Source organism: Indicator indicator, chromosome 2, assembly GCF_027791375.1.
Source record: "Indicator indicator isolate 239-I01 chromosome 2, UM_Iind_1.1, whole genome shotgun sequence".
NCBI classification, from domain to species: Eukaryota; Metazoa; Chordata; class Aves; order Piciformes; family Indicatoridae; genus Indicator; species Indicator indicator.
This window is the reverse complement of record NC_072011.1, coordinates 13,086,817-13,106,587: the sequence shown is the minus strand read 5'-3', so window position 1 is coordinate 13,106,587 and position 19,771 is coordinate 13,086,817. Positions and strand designations below refer to the sequence as shown.

At 42.0% G+C, this 19,771-nt stretch overlaps 1 protein-coding gene across 1 annotated transcript in view; it reads right to left on the bottom strand.

Annotated features, from left to right (window-relative positions):
• The window catches only part of PDE7B (phosphodiesterase 7B), an 88,849-nt gene that overhangs the window by 67,877 nt on the left and 1,201 nt on the right, over positions 1–19,771 (bottom strand). The window lies entirely within an intron of this gene.

Here is a 19,771-nt window from a genome sequence, read left to right as displayed (position 1 = left end):
GGGCAACCTCTTCTGGTGCCTCATCGTCCTCATGGGGAAGAGTTTCTTCCTAAAGTCTAATCTAAAGCTAGCTTCTTCTAGTCTTAAGCCATCACCTGTTATCCTAGGACTACATGCCTTTGTAAAAAGTCCCTCAACAGCTACCCTGCAAACATTTTGACATCTTTCCTACATGTTTCTCTTGTAAAATGCTAATAGCCTTACTGCTGAGCAAAGCAGTCTTACAAATATCAGTCATTACTTGAGAACAGTTCCAAACACATCCATTGATTACATTTCATAGATTCATAGAATGCTTTGGGTTGGAAGGGACTTTAAAGATCATTTAGTTCCAACTGCCCCACCATGGGCAGGGACACCCTCCACTAAACCAAATTGCTCAAGGCCTCATACAACTTGGCCTTGAACTCCTCCAGGGAGGGGGCACTCACAACCTCCCCGGGCAACCTGTTCCAGTGTCTCACCAACCTTACTGTAAAGAATTTCTTTCTAATATCCAGTCTAAACCCACCCTCCTCAAGCTTCAGTCCATTCCCTCTCATCCTGTCACTACAAGCCCTTGTAAAAAGCTCCTCCCCAGCTTTCTTCTAGGCCCCCTTCAGGTACAGGAAGGCTGCTATAAGGTCTCCCTAGAGCCTTCTTTTCTCCAAGCTGAACAGCCCCAGCTCTTGCAGCCCTGTAGGAGGTGTGCTCCAGCCCTCTGATCATCTTCGTGGCCCTTCTCTGTACCCACTCCAGCAGTTCCATGTCCCTCTTATGCTGAGGGCACCAGAACTGGATGCAGTACTCCAAGTAGGGTCTCACAAGAGCAGAACAGAGAGGGAGAATCACCTTCCTCACCCTTCTGGCCACAATTCTTCTGATGCAGCTCAGGACATGGTTGGCCTTCTGGGCTGCAAGTGTGCATTGCCAGCTCACGTTGAGTTTTTCATCAACTGACACCCCCACGTCATTCTCCTCAAGACTACTCTCGAGCCACTCCTTTACCCAGCCTGTATGTATGCTTGGGATTGCCCCAGCCCAGGTGTAGGACCTTGCATTTGACCTTGTTTAACTTCATGGGGTGGTCTTGGGCCCACCTCTCAAGCCTACCCAAGTCCCTCTGGAAGGCATCCTTTCCCTTCAGCATGTCAACTGGACACACAGCTTTGTGTCATCTGCAAGCTTGCTGAGGATCACTCAGTTCCACTGTCCATATCACTGGTCCCAGTATGGACCCCTGAGGGACACCACTTGTCACTAGTCTCCATTTGGGCATTGAGCCATTGACCACAACTCTCTGAGTGCGGCCATCCAGCCCATTCCTTATTCAGTGACTGGTCCACCCTTCAAGTCCATGCTTTGTCCAATTAGATTTTCTTTTCAGTTTTCTGGAATCTAGTAACTCGGTCGTTGGGGTTTTTTGACCTGTATAGTACAACAGGGCATGTGTTGCACAGTACAGCAGCCTGCAACCCCTTCACACAGCAGTAAGAACAGTAAAGGATGGGTGGTACTCTTTATATTGGGAGTTATCCTAAGATATCAGGACTACAAGTGAGCAGAACACCTTACCTGACACAGCTTACATGCTTCAAATACGCCCACACAGATTTAAAATACTCAAAGCAGCACTGACATACACAAGTGATGGTGAAGTTACCACTAGTTCGCAGTTATTCCCCCCAATCTCATAAGAACTGGAGGAATGTTTTATGAACACAGAAGTCAGAAGGAAGCAAAATACATTATACATATGTGCATCTCAAATGCTCATGACTGTACTATCCCATGTATTTTATATTTCTTAATTTCTCTTCCCTACATAGGAAAAAAACCCCTCATCCTGTTGCTAGTAATCCTTTACAAGTAATCACACCTCAGCCAACTCCATTAAGCATATTTTATTGCTCAATTAGTTCTTTATTTCTACCATGCCTAGGAACAGAAGCTGGATCTTCAAAAAGGTTTACACTTTTTTCTTTTTTTTGGCTCACGTTCTACACGCACTGTTTCTAAAACTCTCATCTTTTCTCACTGACACATAAAAGCTCCTGGTCTCACTTCTACAGTTTCTAATCCTGGCTTAGCTCCTCATGATACTGGAAGGCTCAGCTCCTCTCTTCCATTCATTTGCTGCCATGAAGTGGGGCAGAATAGGGCTCATTAGAGAGAGGGACAGAAGGAAGAAAGCTTTACTGAAGTCATACTTGAAAGTCTTTTAATTATCATCAGCATAAATACAAAGGAAAAAAGTATCTTGACTTTGTTCATTTTTTTCAAAATGCATAGAATACTATATAGCTCTAGAAACATCATAAATTACAGACCAGCAATCAAAACAGTGTAAATAAATACTGACTGGTTTAATTAGGTGTACTTACTAATTTGTGAGAAGAAGTACCATTTAATTCTTTCAACAGTACATGATTTTGGTGTTGGTTTACCTGAGAATTCAGCTTTTTTGGCCAGCTGCCACTTTACTCTTCCTTGTTGTAAAATTTGCAAAATGAAAACAAATATATAAAATGAAAGCTATAAATCAGTAAGTTAAATGTTTTTGAAAGAGGCACAGAGCTTCAGCTGAATGATTCCTACAACATTGGCTTTACTTTATGATTTACTGGGCCTCAAGCTGCCAAAATGGGGTCAGATAGTGGGGGAAAAAAAAAAAAAAAAGGTATTTTCTCGTTCATTCTGGGAGATTAGAAAGGGTTGAATTAGTTACAGAATATGGGGGCCAATCTCTTCCATCACAACAACCATACTGGTAGCTGGTCTTGCTAACAGGCCACTGCCTTCAGCAAAATGAAGTCTACCAGGCAGTCTCCACCCTTTGAGTATAAGAAGATTAAGTGATAAATGCTTGACACATATATTGGTTTATAAAGCAACTGCCATGCTGCTGAAGGTACCCTCTAGCTCTTATTTTAGAGGAGCTGGGAACCACCACCAGCCTCTCTCAATGCAAAATAAGCTATTTAACATGACTAATGAATTTGTGGGACAGTAGCTTGAACCTACTGGCACGGTTTTCAAAGTTATCATCCATCTGTACCCACATGCTGCAGACTGGTTTTAGAGGTGAACTGTATAGGACACTACTATCAGACAAACTGTTCTCTCCCTTTTAGTAGGTACAGTAGTCTCTGTTGGAGATGAGGGGTGATGTCAAAGTAAATCCAGAATGAGAAGAGGGTTTGGCCCTCATCTTACCTGTTAACTAACACAAAGGATCTCTAAGTTCATCTAGTTTCAAAGCTAGAAACAAAAAGAAAAGATTATAAGCTTTTCCTTGCTGAATTACAGCAGTAAGAAAAATTGCCACTCCGAGCCTAAATAAAGTGTATTTAGGGCTTGGGCTCTGTTTCAAGTTCTTATTAGCTCCTGGAAAGGTGCCACAGCAGCTTGAAATGTCTCCTGCCTGAAGGTGATTAACTTTGCTGTACAAAGAGGTCTCCAACTGCATGGAAAGAAGACCATTCCTTTTGATTCCCGATTTTGTGGCCCTGCTTAGTTCTGTACAACTATACTCTCCATGTGCTGAGCAACCCAAGCCAGAGACACAGGTCTGCTTTCTTTCAATCTTCACATCCCCCGGCAGCCCAGGAAACACAACCCCTGCCACACAGCAAGAAGGCACCACCAGACCACCGCTATTGAGGCACAGATCACCTGTGACATGTCAACACCGTTAACCCTGAGCAACTTCCAAGTGCCTCATGCATAATTCATGCTTCCTTAAAGGGGTTTCTCTGTGTATTTTGATGGCTGACACTCCAAGTTCATTTCTGATCTGTTGCACACTGGAATCTAAGAGCTCTAACTGTTAGCTGACTTCCCCTAGAAGGCATTAAGTTACACACAGAATATTTATTCTCCATCCTCCACCCCCCCCAAAAAAACCCAACAAACTCTAGAGCCTTTCCTGTAAACCAGTTCATGCCTTCAGAAGGAAGTGATTGTGCCCCTGTACTCAGCACTGGTGAGACTGCACCTCAAGTCCTGGTGTCCTGTTTTGGGCACCACAAAAAAGACATTGAGGTGCTGGAGTGGGTACAGAGAAGGGCAACAAAGCTGGTGAGGAGTTTGAAGAGCATGTCTTATGAGGAAGCTGAGATTGTTTAGCCTGAGGAAGGGGAGGATGAGAGGAGACCTTATTGCTTTCTACAACTATCTGAAAGGAGGTTGTAGTGAGGCCCATGTTGGCCCCTTTTCCTAAGTAACTAATGAAAGGACAAGACATAATGGCCTGAAGCTGCACCAGGGGAAGTTTAGGTTGGATACTAGAAAGAGTTTCCTTACTGAAAGAGTGGTGGGGCATTGGAACAGGCTGCCCAGGGAGGTAGTAGAGTCACCATCCCTGGAGATGTTAAAAAAACAGGTAGATGTGGGACTTTGGGACATGGTCTAGTGGTCATGGAAGTGTTGGGTAGAAGGTTAGACTTGATGATCTTAGAGCTCTTTTCCAGCCTTCATGATTCTATGGTAGCTAAAAAAAGAAATAGAAGAAAATCAGCTCACTCCCCCTCTCTGCATCTTGTAAAAGACTCATATAAAAACCCAACACAGAGCACACCCATCTTCCTTCCACCTCTCCTAGAAATCTTTTCAAGCAGTCAGACAGCTCCTTTTATTATTATTATTTTTTAAATAATTCCTTCCATGTCTTAATTGTTGAAACATCCCATAAACAGAGACAGCAAAATTAAATATTTGCCCAGCTCTTCCCTGGTTCCACTGTTAACTTCTATGCTTGCAGATTTTACATTTGATACAAGTGGGAGAGAAGTAACAGAGAAAACAGTTTTAATTCTTTCATCTCCCCCTCCCTCCAAAGAACAAGTACTCCTGTTCCCAGAAGGGAGAGAAAGACAACTCTTATGTGCATTGTGACCTCTTGTTCACTGGGCACCTTCCACCAACCCCTGCCCCTGTTTCTGTGAGGTTTGTCCACAGACATGTATTGATGGCTATCAAGCCTTTAAGAAAGCATTTTATTCTTTCACCCTTAAGGATGACAGCCTGCAGTGGAGATGACATAAGCCCTTGCTTTCAAATTAGTTTGGGGTCTTTTCCAGCATTTAAGTAGGATGGGCTACTTAGATTTGTGGTGTCTGATAGCACTACATGAGTAATGTCTAAGAAAACATTATTTCCTTACTTCACTGGGGCTTATTTTGCTCTCTCCTTACCCCGTCTGAAGAAACTGCCATTTCCCCCCTTTAAAAAAATTTTAAACTAGTGGTCCAACTGTTCTGATTTCCCATGGATTAGCTGCACTCCCCCTCAAACCATCTGTCTGACATTCATATTTTTACATGCTTTTCTTTTTACTATCATGCTGCTCCATATTATTTGATCTCTGCTCCTTACACTTCTGTCTCTGTGTGTGGCTCAGACAGTCCTGTGTTATTTTATCAGCTTCCAACTGTAAGAGCAACATGGGACAGAAAGTTTTGCTCATTTATTTCCCACTTATGCTTGCTCACAAGAGGCTGAGCTCCTTCTGAAAAGATGGAATTGGGAACAAGAACATAACTTTAGAGCAACAGTATTAAAACCAACCAAGCTTCTACTGGCAGCACCTTAACAGTTCACCAAGGAAAGATGCTGACTTCTACAAGTGTTATGGTTTTGGAGTTTGCAGTGTTCCAGGTCCAGAATATAATGAGGTTTACACAGAAAACTTAAGTTCCAGTACCTACTTTCTCCTTCTGGACAAAGGGAATATATACACCTGGCTGAAACACATCAAATAGTTGCTGTTTGGTAGAATGTGTGCCTTTGCATGGTGATAGTCATTACACTAGCTTCATCTACTCCAAATAAAAAATGGTTTGGGGTGATTATCTGGGGAAAAGTAAGAATTCTACTGACTTGAGCTAGGGACTCAGTATTTGTGAGGCATTTCACAAGCCACTCACACAGAGACAGTGAAAGCTGCATTTGTAGGGCACACTGATTGTAGTTATAGGGGATGTTAACTGCAGTTAATGTCAGGCTTCTGCCAACAGCAGCATTGGTGAGAATCTGCTGTACTGAGAGGTGGAGGCTGCAGGAGAGGAAAATGTAAAAGGCTACCTAAAATAGAAGAGGCAAATAAGACTGCAATTGTGGGAATCAGCTAAATTGAAGATATGGGTGTGCATTGCAACAGAATAGGAATAATCTGTAGTGAGGTAGTCAGCCTGTTCACAGTTCATGAACGCCTGAGGAACCTGAACATACAAAAGTCTATGGGACCTGATGAGATGCAACCCAGAGTCCTGAGGCAATGGGCTCATGTAGTTGCCAAGCCACTCTCCATGATATTCAAAAGTCCTGTCAGCCAGGTGACTGGAAGAAGGAAAACATTACACCCATTTTTATAAAGGGTAGAAAGGAGGACCCTGGGAACTACCAGCCTGTCAGCTTCACCTCTGTGCCTGGGAGTATCATGGAACAGTTCCTCCTAGAAGCTCTGACAAGGCATATGGAGGACAAGGAGGTGATTGCAGGCAGTCAGTAAGGCTTTACTAAGGGCAAGTCCTGCCTAACCAATATAGTGGCTTTCTACAATGGAGTGACTATGTCACTGGACAAGGGAAGGCCAGTCTATCTGGACTTTGGCAAGGCCTTTGACATAGTCCCCAAGAACATCCTTCTGAGTTGGAAAGACATGGATTCAATGTGTGGACTGCTTGGTGGATAAGGAATTGGCTGAATGGTCTCACCCAGAGGGTAATGGTCAACAGCTCTATATCCACATGAGATGAGTGACAAGTGGTGTCCCTCAGTGGTCGGTACTAGGACTGGGACTGTTAAGTATGTTCTTTAATGATACAGACAATGGGATCAAGTGCACCTTCAACAAGTTTGCAGATGATACCAAGCTGAGTAGTGCAGTTGATATGGCAAAGGGATGGGACCTGGACAAGGTGGAGAAGTGGGCCCAGGTGAAACTCATGAGGTTCAACAAGGCCAAGTGCAAGGTCCTGCACCTGGGTCAGGACAATCTTCATTATCAATAGAGGCTGGCAGATGATGTGATAGAGAGCAGCCCTGCACAGAAGGACTTAGGGGTACTGGTGGACAAAAAAATGGACATAAGCCAGCAATACATCCTGGGCTGCATCAAAACAAGTGTGGCCAGCACATAAAGAGAGGTGATTCTGCTGCTCTACTCTGCTCTGGTGAGATCTCTTTTGGAGTACTGTGTCTAGCTCTAGGGCCTCCAACAGAGGACATGAACCTGATGTAGAGGGTTCAGAGGAGGGCCATGGAAATTATCAGAGGGCTGGAGCACCCATCCTACAGACAGGCTGAAAGAGTTGGAGTTTTCAGCCTGAAGAAGAGAAGGCTCTGAGGAGACCTTATAGCAGCCCTGCAGTACCTGAAGGGAGCCTACAAGACACTTGGGGTGGGACTGCTTACAAAGTCATGTAGCACAAGGACAAGGGGCAATGGTTTTACACTAGAGAAGGGTAGATTTAGATTGGCCATTAGGAAGAAGTTCTTTATCATGAGGGTGGTGATACACTGGAACAGGTTGCCCCTTCCAAACCAGTCCATTCTAAGATCTATGATAATTTGGAAAGATATTCAAAGGCATGATGGTTGAGGAATATGCCAGGACAGACTTTGCAGTAGGAAAGGAGAACAAATGACTAAGAGAAAAGGACCACATGCTAGTGATGGTGAAAAATAAATTCTGTATCAAACTTATTTGCCTTTCTAATGTGGAAGAGAACCAGACCAGCAGACTGGAATCTTCTAGTTTTCTTACATTTTCTCACCCTCAGCTCTCTATCTGATCCAGAGTCAGCATGAAAAGTGAAGTCACTAAGTCTAAGTGGGAGAACAAGAGGGGGAAGGAAAAAAAAAAAAGTTAAGCAGATGACCAGAAAAACACAGATTCTCAGTGATGATCTATGCTTCAGTAGCTCTGCTTCCACTTCGTAGTGTTGCTCTTAACTCATGCTGTTAACAAGGTCACATGTAAAACATTTGTCTGTCTGTAGGACAAGACAGCTAAGTATAGAGTGCTTTTCCCTTCTAGTCATTTGATCCTATTCAAAACATATAATCTCCCAGCTCTCCAGTCTGCGCAAAGCCAGACATCAGCACATTTTTTGGTTACAGGGCACCTACAAAAAGATTAGTGACAGTCTTGTGAGGCTTGTGTTGCAGATTCTGTCAAGGTGCCAACATTTAAATAAGGTACCTTGCATTTTCATTATGAAAATTCCAGCCCATTATTAGCAAAGTTAGTTTAACTTCCAGTCTGTTTTGCCAGCTACTAAGTACATATTTAATGATGTGCACTGCTGGCAATGGGGGAAGGGAAGATCTATTCTGCTGCTATTCCACTGGGAAATTAAATGAGCTTGTAGAGTCTGCCTACTCAGAGGTTATAACTGTATTTTGCATTCCATCTCTTCAATGTAATTATGATTTAATAGCTATGAGTCTTCAGTAGATGATCACGTTTTACAGATCCCATCTTTCAGCTCAGAAAACCAGAACACTGAATTCTGTAGGTGGCTTAAGCATCTATTTGACATTAATCAGGTAGCTTCTTAGACACTTGAAGTCAGACTTGTATCTGAATGAACCAGAACTTCAGACCCAATTACTAGTGAAGATCTGAGCATCCAGGTTCTATCCTGTCAAAGATCCTATCTTTCTCCTGAGTACACCAAGCAGACAAACTACATGGACCACCCAGTGAATGCATCCCATTCTAGTTCAGAAAATCCCTTCTTCCAGATTCTGGTTTTTTTTCCTCCCCAGGCCCAATTTCACAGAAGGATGTTAGAGGATGGAAGGGACCTCCAGAGATCATTGAGTCCAACCCCCATGCCAAAAGCAAGATCACCTAGGGCAGTCTGTACAGGAATACATCCAGGCACATTCTGGAAGTCGACAGAGAAGGAGACTCCACAACCTCCCTGGGCAGCCTGTTCCAGTGATCTGTCACCCTCACTGTAAAGAAGTTTCTCCTCATGTTGAAAGGAAACCTTCTGTGTTCAAGTTTGTACCCATTGTTTCTTGTCTTATTAGTGTGTACCACTGAAAAGAGCTTGGCCCCCTCCACTTGACACCCACCCCTCAGATATTTATACACATTGATGAGATCCCCTCTCAGTCTTCTCAAGACTAAACACCCCCAGGTCCCTCAGTCTCTCTTCATAGGGGAGATGCTCAAGTCCCCTAATCATCCTTGTGACTCTGTCTAGCAGATCCCTGTCTCTCTTGAACTGGGGAGCCCAAAACTGGATGCAGTATTCCAGGTGTGGTCTCACCATGGCAGAGTAGAGGGGCAGAAGACCTGCTGGACACACCTTTCTTGATGAACCCCAGGATACCATTTCCCTTGTGGCCATTGCTGGGCACATTGCCGTCCTATGGAGAACTTGCTGTCCACCAGCACTCCAAGGAGCTGCTTCCCAGCAGGGAAGCCCCTACCTTGTACTGGTGCTTGTTGTTATTCCTCCCCAGATGCAAGACCCTGCACTTGTCCTTATTAAACTTCATGAAGTTTGCCTGCACCCAGCTCTCCAGCCTGTCCAGGTCACGTTGGATGGCTGCACAGCCTGGTGGGGTGTCAGCCAACCACTCCCTCAGTTTTTTATCATCAGCAAACAACAACCTCATCCAGGTCGTCGATAAAGATATTGAACAAAACTGGACTCAGTACTGATCCCTGGGGAACACCACTAACCACAGGCCTCCAAGTTAACTCTGTGCCATCATCACAGCCCTCTGAACTCTCTTGTCAAGCCAGTTTTCAATCCACTACGTCTATGCCACATCTCCTGAGCTTTTCTACAAGGATGTTATGGGAGATAGTATCAAAAGCCTTACTGAAGTCAAGGTATATGACATCCACTGCTCTTCCGTTGTCTACCCATTTGGTCATGGTTTCGTAGAAGGCTATCGGATTAGTCAAGCAAGCTCTCCCCTTGGTAAATCCACGTTGGTTACTCCTGGTAACCCTCTTTTCTTCCATGTGGTTAGAGATGACCTCCAGGATGAGCTGCTCCATTCCAGGGATGGAGGTGAGGCTGACTGGTCTGTAGTTGCCTGGGTGTTCCTTCTTGCCTTTTTTGAAGACTGCACTGACATTGGCTTTCCTCCAGTCATCAGGCATCTCTCCTGTTCTCCATGACTTTTCAAAATTGGAGAGAGGCTCAGCAACAGTATCAGCCAGCTCTCTCAGCACTTGTGGATGCACCCCATCAGAGCCCATGGACTTCTGTGTTTTCAGTGGGTACAAGTGATCTCTAACTCAGTGCTGACAATTAGCTGCACTTCAGGTTGCATGCAGCACACTGTCTGCACTAGCACTAGTTCAGTCCTATCCCTTTCACTTCTACCACATCTAAGTTGACTAGCATTGAGGAAGGAACAGAAGAGATCATAATGAAACCTTCCAATTACTCATGAAGCTGAGCTAGTGTAGTCCAGTAACAGCTCATCTATCTTCACGCCTGCTGCATGACTTCAACACAAGCCCCCCATGCCATCATAACTAGAGTTACCATTCTTATTATTTTTTGTTACTTTGGCTGAGATGCATGAAGCTAAAAAGATAATTCACAACTCGCAAAATGCTCCTTAAAAAAGTCTTCAAGTCAGTGCAAAATTGCATCAAGTCCAGATTACCTGTGTCACCATGCCCTTGAGCCACAGCTGCAATTATGGTTTCCAGTAAGCAAACACGACTACAGAACAGAGCAAGGGTGGGGAAAAAAATGTGCCATCACTGGTATACAGCAGTAATCACTGAGTTATTCATGACTGACAAGGAGGGAACTCTGAAATAAACTGAAGTGAGACATAGTAGTGCACTGAACAGCACTAAAGATATCCCTCTTCTCTCCTTCCATCTCCTACACTTTGGAGTCAAAGTGCTGGCTGTTCCCTGCTGCTCCCCTTTCTTCAGAGCTTTCAGCTTACTGATTCTAAGCAGGATGTTCAAACTGACCTCATTTGGAAACATATGCTAACACTGCCTCACATAAAAGCCTCGCTCATACCATTTTAGGGCTGTAGTTCTCAGCTGTGCATTAAATTCTTCTCTGCTTCATCTCTTTTCCAGTGGTCATGGAAAGCAATACACCTTTTACACACAATGAACTTCAGTTCAAGAAAGGCCCTGAGCTACTGCCAGTACTAATGTATTCAATTAGCTTTAGCTCCCAAATGAAAGCATGAAATGTATGCTCACTAGTGCTTCCAGGAAGAAGAGAAAGCAAGTAATAAACTGCAGTACGTACAAGGTTCAGAATGTCTCACACATGGTTTTCTGCTTCTCAATGCTAGTGTGCTTGAACATCATCTGCTTTAAAACAATCTGCAAGCAGTGAGTACAGAATTCTCTTCCTCCCTCCCTTCTCTTAATGAGACAAACCTGCATGCAAAGCCCAAGCTGGATCACATCACTCTTCAGCATTTCACAGGAGCCCAGTCTCTCTCACCCTTTTATTCTCTCAGCTCCATTTGGAATCAGAAATGCAACTGCTGAATTACTGTGAAGGCAGCTGTTCCTGCAGTACATCTCCACTCTGTCTGGAAGCAGGAAATACAAAATCTTCCATGAAAGCCTACAATTATGAGATTTCCAGCTTAAGTTTTGCACTCATGGACCATTTGGATAAGCAAAGTTTGGAAAACACAGCTATTTGGGTGACCACCTGGGTGCTTCACTGAACCATGTCTGATAATAAAAACACATGCACAGAAAACCCCCAAGGACTAATGGCTGCTAACCTTGACTAACAGAAAGCTTGTTTGGAGAAGCACTTATACAAGGAAGAACTTAGCCAAAAGCTATTAAAAGCCGGCTAGAGGGCTGAGTACTTAAGGTGTTTTCTGCACCTGTCAAAATTTTGATGGCTTAGATGTTCTGTGCCTGCTTTCTCCAATTGTTTTGGAAGATTTTCAATTGAATAGTCACCTGTGCCACACACTAGGGTTTTTGTTTTACTATTTTGGAACACAGCTTCACCAAGCTTAAAGCTAATTCCTTCTACTTGGATGAATCTACTTTACAATTTAAGAGCAGAGTTCAAACAGTACTATGTAGTACTTAGTCTGGCTTATCTGCAATTCCAGCAGCTCAAAACAAAACATTCAATCTCAAGGTGGTTCTTAAGCAACTGGGAATGAAGCAATGCCTGCCATAGCATAGGGTGTTCTGAAAACCATCCAGGCCACTGCTTCATTTCTAACTGCACCTGCATGGACCATCTTTTAAGTGGGCCTTACAGTTAATACTTTGCCTTTATCTTAGGTCAGGGATAGCAGAGGAACACTGAGATAAAATCTGAAGGACATTACATCCTCACAAGCCAAAGCTGGCTACAGAGGGAAAGATTTCACACACTCACAAGGGAAGTGGAGCTTTACATGCTCCCTTTTCAGTAGGGATCAGAGCCAGGGAAGTTTACAGCAATCTCTTCAAATGGTCTCCTGTGCAAGAGTACACCTTTCACAGGGTTTCACCAGAAATAACACCAAACATCCTAGTTTAGAACAAAGACCATGCATGTCCATGTAACGACTCTCCCTGGCTTCAGAGCCATTTGAATGAGGTCCTCAGATCCCCAGAATCAGCTTGCACAGCACTCACAAGGGTTGTCAAAACCTCTCATTTTCTGAAATAACTTTGGAGAATAGCTGAATTCCAAGATACTCTGTTTAAAGAGCAACGAAAGGATTTTGCCCCTTTATTGCTACTACAATAAGCAATACTCTTGATGAGCCTGCTAAACCCTTATTGCATTTGACCCTCCTCTTTGTACACTGCTTAGATCAAACCATGTTTAGCTTTGCAGCAGCAGGAACTTTCACAGGATGATACCTCTTCCTAGCAGGTGACAGATTAAGACAAGGAGCTTTTATGATCTTACAGTGATTTGAGGAGGGAAGAGGGAAAAGTCAGAACTGACTATCCACAGAAGAATCAAAAGAATGCTTTATCCCAGAAGTTAATAAGAAGGATTTATTCTTTCTCTTATACAGAGTTTGGATGCCTGTAACCATAACGTTTGCAGAAGAAATTTTATGTCATGAACAGAGGGGAAAAAATGAAGAGCAGAGACATTTATCTTGATTTGCAAGTCTACACAAAGAACCAGTCAGGTACTTAAGTTACTGCAATTTATCCCATAATTAAGTAGGCTAAAATGCTCTTTTTGAACAAGGTTAGGATGGCTTACAAGACGTTTCTAACAATTGTTGAAGTATGTTCCAAGCTGACAGTCTCAGCAGTGTTTCATTTAAGTATTAGCACTTTTTAGTCCAGACTAGGAAGGGAAGACAGGAGGACTAGCATGTTTTACAACATCATGACCAGAACTGGGTACCTAACTACTGTGAAGAAACAGCCTGAGGTCAGCAGAGTTTTTTCATCCAACCTAAAAAAGCTGACACTGGGGATTTCGCCCATTTGTAAAGATATCCCTTGGAACTGTGAAAGCAGTTAAGTAGCATGCAAGCAATTATAAGTAAAATGGTTTAACACATTATGAATGCAGAGCTCTGGGAAGGGGGTCAGGACAGATCATAGTGGAGAAAATGGTGACACAGGCACCCTTTTCCTTGTGTTGCCTGGAAAGCCAAACTCACACTTCATAAAACCAGACTTCAGAAAGCTGTCTGGGATGCATGTCTCCAAGCAAACGGTTTTAAGAAGTATGATAGACCACAAGCTGCAAGTTTGTTACCAAGGAGCACTGAAATAGCAAACACACTGCATACAGTACACTACTTCTACTTTAGAAACACTGGAAGTTACGTGCAGTATTAAGCCTCCCCCAGTGCATTTCTCATGTTTCTCTCACAACATTTAAGTAATACAGAAAGTTAGCACCACTAGGCAGGCATGGCTAACATCACTACTGCTTTCTATTGGTAGCTGTTTATCAGTTTAATTTTTCGTAGAGTATAAAGAACTTAAGAATCAACTTAACCGAAGCTAAAGCCATCAGCTCTAATCCTAATGAAGCAAAGAAACACAAAAAAACCCTTCAAACCTCCGAACATCAAAAAGCCTGTCTGCACTATAGCACAGTAGAGCTTTTTCCTTTACAAACACTACTTTTATATACAAAGCCACATCTTTGCCTCCTGATAAGAGCTTCACTGAAAGCAACAGATCTCAATTTTACAGCTCTCTGCAATTTGCTCTATTTGTGTTCATAGTTTTTAGCAGGCTAGTGATTTGTCTCCAAGTTAAATGTATCAATACAACCTCTGTCACTTTTCTAGCACACCAGCAGCGTTACCTTCTACATGCTGGCCAACAACCAGCTTGGGCAGTTATATTTTATCTGCTCACTTTATCCTGAAGCCTTAACTCTATAGTGCAATCTCTTTCCTTCTCTGTAGCTGTACATACTTGAACAGCTGCTCAAAGAGCTTATCCAAGTATTTTTGCAAACAGAATTTGTTTTCCAACATTCACAATAACACAAACAACAAACGTGCCAGGAAGGCTGAACTGAAAGACCACTCAGAAATTGTTGAGACTTTCAGATTTCTTTCTAGTGTTTACTTCAGTCTACTTTGGGTTTTTGTTTGTTTGGTTGGTTTTTTTTTTTTTTTTTGGTGGACATGACAATGCTATGTTAACAGTTGAATTTGGTGATCTTAAAGGTTCTTCCAACCTAAGCAATTCTACAATTCTACAATTCTATGACTCCAAATATCTCAAAAACCTAACAAACCCACAACAGAAAATTTACGTAAGAATTAAGTAAAGGAGAGTGATAGAGAGTTGAATGAAAATTTTCATCCCAAATTAAAGGGTTGACATCAGTTCATTTTGACATGTTCAAAACTTCTCTACCTTTAGCCCACATCTTGGGCTAAAATAGAGCTATTGTACCACCACACAGCAGAGAAAGGGAATTGGGAAATAGGTTGAAACAAACATTGATTTAATGAAATAACCAAATTGATCCCAATGCCAATACAGGACATGCAGAGTTATACTCAGTCCAGCAAAAATGCAGCAGTCACAATATCCAGGAATGCAGTCCCCAAGAACAGGAAAAAGGGTAAGGAGGAAGCCCTAGCAGGAAGCTCCTCTCTCCTTAGCAAACTTCCTCCTTTATACTGAGTGTGATGCTCATGGTATGGGATACACCTATAAGCAAACTCCAGTCAGCTGTCCTGGCTGATTCAGAACTGTTGATGGCTTGCAGCCCATGGCTGGCCTGGGATTGTGTCACAGCAAACCCAGGACAAACCCAAAGTCTTTTAACACCAGTTCAACATCTCAATGTACACTACATTTAAAAAATACTTCTAAATAAAGTGTTAAGTGTTAAAAAAGAACCAGAATTTGAACAGTGACCATGATTTAATGTCTCAGACTGACCTTTTTTTTTTCTTTTTTTTTTTTTGGTTTGTTAATTTTTGAAGCCAATTCCTTAATTAGTAAAATATTCTGGAAAAAAAAACAAAACACCTCAGTCACATCTATTACTAACCTATGTTCAGTAAGTAAACTGAAGATATACGTCTGAACAGCACAGTTTACTGATATGCTCTGAATTCTAAGCCTTTTATCATTTGGTCTCCAAACAGTATAGAAATGGTACTTCATACTGTGTGATTTTCACTCTTCTTGCTTCACAGATTTGCTGATTTAACTAACTCTTCACAAGAGTATAGAAGAGCATGCTTCCTGTTGTCAGAGGCTGGAGTTCCAACATGACACTCAGAGAGCAACTGAGGTTGCTATGGGTAGCATTGATTCTATCAAATTCACATTCTTTGTCTCTACTCAATGTAATGGATTTAACAAGTCTCAACGTAAACCTTAAAAAAAAAAACATGCATACACACATGAACAACCCCAACACAAAAAACCCAAGCAAAACCCCAAAAAACCACCCTGCTCTGCATCTCTCAGTAGGACACAAATGAAGGTTTTTTCCAGTCTAAAGAATAATGAAAGAGATTGGTCAAATGATAAGACAATGTCACCTGATAGGTCCTGCATTCTATTTATTGCTGGGACCTACATCTGTGGCACCTACATGCTCAACATCAACTACACAAAATTATCAGCTTTCTAAGCTCATTTGGTTATCAGTAATCCACAGATTCAAATTTAAAGCATTTTAATGATTATTAATTACTGCAGTGGGACTACAAAAGCATGCATGAATTTCAAGATGTCACAGCTAAACATGATGCAGCAAATGCACACTGAAACAGGTTGCCCAGGGAAGTTGTGGATACCCCATCACTGGAAGTATTCAAGGTCAGATTGGATGGGGCTTTAAGCAACCTGATCTAGTGAAATATGTCCCTGCCTGTAGGGAGGGGAGGTGGAGGGGGACTACATGATCTTTAAAGGTCCCTTCTGACGCAAATCATTCTGTGATCCTCTAAGTACTGACAGGAAGGGGAAGCATGAAGTTTCTTTTACCATGCACAGCAAAGCTACTGCACAGCATGACAAAAGTTGCTCTTTGCAAAAGAAAAACAAATAGAAGGCATATTTCCTTGGACATCATAGAAGAACTGAGTCTTTGGGAGGTCCTGCAAATAACTTTACGGAAGACCTTCCAGCAAGCACTGAAGAAATACAAAGATGATTGACTTCTCTAAGAGGTATATCACAAGACTGCTAAGCACGCAACTCTGAAGTTTGAAAGAAGAAGGTCTGTTTGGATGATGGCAGTAAGTTTGAACAGATTACTGAGTAGGAAAAGAGACAGTTGATTGAAGGGGCAAAGTGAACAGGCGCACCAATAATTGGTGGAAATTTTCCCAGCAGTGAACTGTAATAGAAGTGATGTGTGGTACTGCTTGTTTTCTTTCTCATGGCAAAGGGACTCATCAGTTAACAATAAGTGTGATGCACACATGAATCAGAAGCTACATTTCTGAGAAATCATTTACAGACATAGATGGAAAAAAATATTCAGTTATTTCAAAAAAACCCACAGAGATCAGCATCTCAGCAGACCTTGATAATTCTAAGTAGTGTTGCACCTCCTCTGAAAGTCTTGCATGCCTGCACATCTCCAAGACTCAGTACACAAAGTCTCACTGGAGTTAGCTGGGATGACCATGAAATTAACAGACTGCTAATGCTCACAAAGAAAACATTTGGAGGCACACCTGTACTCATTCTGCAAAGATGCTGCTGAACTCTAGGAGATTGTGGCAAGAAAGTTAGGGTCATAAACAGAATACAGTTCTCTCCTAGAGATGAAAATGGTTTCCATTAAGAATTATTTGAATAATTCAATTGTAATAATATCAACACATGCTGTTATTTTATTGAAGTAAAAAGTGTTGGCTTGCAAATAAACTGAAACACTGTAAAGAATGACACTGAATTATATCCATTTCCCACTCAACGTTTTCCACATTAATTATGTTCCATCGTTGCACTTTCTTACTATCATGTGACCAGTTTGAGTATGTGAAATGGCTTCTGGCACAGCCAGAGTTCTTCACCAAACCACAGTTTTGAGCTGACTTGGTCACAGATTGAAACAGGGAGAAAAAGAGTTACTAAGCAACAGCAGGCCAGGAGCAAGAGAAAGGTCTGCAGTCTTAATTGGTATTAACTTTAAAAAAACAGTGTGGTACTAAGAGAAGGCTCAAGATGCGAATTTTACTGCTTTGGAAGGGAAAATAAATCATCATTAGAAACCCCAGACAGACAGTCTCTACTAGGTCTAGGTTCTTTGTTCATCCCAACTATATGCTGCACGATGTATTGCAAAGAGGGTTTTTTTGGGAGGGAGACTGAGTAGCTTATTCTCAGTACTGAACAAGATGAAAGACCCAGATACAGCTTTTTTATTCGAGAGCCCAGGACACACAGTTTTGCTCTCTAGTATTCCCTAGTCCTGCCCCAAGACAGAGGAATGTGGTATGAATTACAGCTATAAGGGTCCCCAAGACATTACCATTCATAGAACTGACATCACATTCAAATACAGTTCTCCTTCTTCCTCACTACCTAGGGCTAAGAGGGTTGTTTCTTTCTAGAAAGCCAGCCCAAAGCTGAGTTCAGTCACTCAGACTAGGACAAGGGAATTTACTTAGCCAGGTCTCTATTAAACATGACCAAACAGCAGAAATCCTGACAGTTTCTTTCCAGAAACTATTTATTTTCTCCTCTTCTACTGTAAGCAAAGTAGTTTCATGAGGATGTGATAACAGAACATGAGTTATCACATGAACACTTAAAAATTTAAATTAAAAAGCCCTTGATGTGGAAAATGCTGTGAACTCTACTACTAAGTAATCAACCTTTATTTGCCTAGCTAGCAGTACCTTGAGCAGAAGTTATTTGCTTTAGCTTCACCTGAAGGAAATCTGATTTCCTACTAAGTACTGCCTTTTTATAAGATTTAAGTTATATAATTGTTTCGGGTCTTTTTTTTTTTTTTTTTTGAAGGCCAAACACATAACAACCACCATACAAACACAAAGCTGAGTACCTCAGATGCTGCCAAACTATCATCCTGCCTTCCCATTTCTGCATTCTTTGATTTTGTACCTAACTAAGTGTAAGATTTCAGCATTTACTGGTTTTCCCACATACTCCAATATACTTAAAGTGACTAAAATGAAACCACAAGAGGGAAAACTACTAGCATGACTGTTGCTGAGGAGGAAAAACCAGCAACCCAGGTTTGGTTCACTCAAACTGTCTGATGATTCGTATTTAAAGTGTTGAGATTTAGAGTAATCTTCTGTTCTGATTTGTACTGGTACAAGTCAACTAAGCTTATGAAATAGGATCTGGCACCATGAAGAGGACTGAGCCTTCACAGGATACGAGTAATAGCCACTTGAGTAAATGCAAGTTACTCATATCCTGCTAGTGGACTAATCTGTCTCTGTATATTCACGCATATTTTTAGTTGCCTCCAGGAATCTGAAGGCGAATCTCATTTGTTACCTAATGAAACTAATTTCACCTGATACAACACAAGCATGCTAAAAAACCACTATTACTCATACATGAGGTGTAACCAATGCAGCATGTCTTAAGTTCTATTTGATTAAGGTCCGTCTCCAAACACTCACCACACAAACCTCAATCCCCCTGGCTGGCTATGGTCCATTCCCAGCTGACTTGCTCCAAGTCTTAAAGAGCAATTTGATCTCTGCTTTCCTTATCCACAGCATTCTTATTTTTTTAAACTGAAGTGATTCTCAAAGAATAGAGTGGCAGGAGTCTGAGAATTTGTATTATCTTTTTCAAACCAGAACTAAACCATGCATTTCTCGGTTTACCTGCAAACATCTGAAATAATGGACATACAATGGCCAACCAGCCAGCTTGATAGGCATCCAAAAGCAATTACGCAGGTACATACTTACTATTCAAGTTCATAGGTACAGTTACACACGCTTTGAAATACCTGCAATGAGGTTATTCTACATAAGAAATTGCATTATTCTAGTACAAAATGCTGTAAACTATATCTCCATAAAGCATACAGCAAAGGACAATGCAAACATAATCTTTTAAGCCTGAATGCACTGAAGAGTTTAGCGACCAGGTTACAGAAATGAGATAATCCACAGTTCTACAGGACAGAGCCATACAGTTGCATTAAGTCTGTGAAGCCACAGTAGTGGAATGACAAGAGAATATAAAAAAATTATCAACGGATACTGAGGCAGTGGTAGGGCTATGAGCATGACTTCAACAGAAGTCACGAGGTTTTAAAGGAGGCAAGAGGTTACCTCCAACAGAAGGCAAGAGGGTTTTAACAGTGAGCAATGTGGAGCATGGAATAAAATGCAGTATCAA